Consider the following 986-nt stretch of genomic DNA (forward strand, 5'->3'; position numbering starts at 1 on the left):
GATAATGTGTTAATTTGACAAGCAACAGAAAGGTGAAGAGGACCGCCTCGTCTGGCCCACAAGCTGCATAGCTGTGCCGAAAGTTTGGTTCTTTAGTTAAATTAAAAAAAAAAAAAGTAGTTCTCCAGGCTCCTTGTAGGATATACATTATATCTTGTCCACTCTCACCAAAGGGATGGGATTCTAGCAAATCCCCTCATCCCCCAAAATATATGAGAAACCCCTGCAAAACACAATGCAAACACAAACAGAACACAGATTTTAAAATCACACACACAAGCCAGCTCATTCTAACAGAAATTACTTGTGTGAGACGGATAATGTGTTAATTTGACAAGCAACAGAAAGGTGAAGAGGACCTCCTCGTCTGGCCCACAAGCTGCATAGCTGTTCCGAAAGTTTGGTTCTTTAGTTAAATTAAAAAAAAAAAAAATTTATCTTCTTTGTTATTTTCCATTTTTAAAATAAAAACATTCCTATTCACAAAAAAAACTAAATCTCCCTTGCCCCCCAATTAAAACAACAATAACAACACACACACAAAAAACAATTTATATGAAAAACTGAATTGTGCTGTGTTCGTAACACTCAGATTGATAGAAAATAAACATGTGGCAAACAAAACTCCACAATCACCTTGAAATTAGCTCACATGGATCTACCAAATTCTAAATTATAGTTGAACACTAATAAACAGCTTACCTGGAATAAAGGATGACAATTCACAAACAGTTATCTAGTAATTAAAGTCTGTTTCTTTTTTTTTGTTCTGTTTTTTACTAAAATAATTAAAAAAATCACAGTATTTTAAGAAATAAGACCCACGTGGGGATTTTAAGCACAATTTGTGTTCCTTTCTTTAAAACTCTTTTTTTTTTTTTTTTCACCATTCACCATCTTGCCCAGCAGTTCTCTCTACATTTAACCACAATGACGACAGGTAGTACTGACAAGTGCAGAGATTCCCTTGGTTAAGTATGAGGTAC

The 986-nt window shown here is 34.5% G+C and overlaps 1 protein-coding gene across 1 annotated transcript in view; it reads right to left on the minus strand.

Moving 5' to 3' along the window:
- Positions 1-536: 536 nt before the first annotated feature.
- Positions 537-986, minus strand: part of ZNF462 (zinc finger protein 462) — an 81,221-nt gene continuing 80,771 nt past the window's right edge. The window contains exon 13 of the mRNA XM_008590286.1: positions 537-702. The gene's annotated coding sequence lies outside the window, so the exon portion shown is untranslated. The remainder of the gene's footprint in view (positions 703-986) is intronic.

Source organism: Galeopterus variegatus, unplaced genomic scaffold (genome assembly GCF_000696425.1).
Source record: "Galeopterus variegatus unplaced genomic scaffold, G_variegatus-3.0.2 Scaffold5974, whole genome shotgun sequence".
NCBI classification, from domain to species: Eukaryota; Metazoa; Chordata; class Mammalia; order Dermoptera; family Cynocephalidae; genus Galeopterus; species Galeopterus variegatus.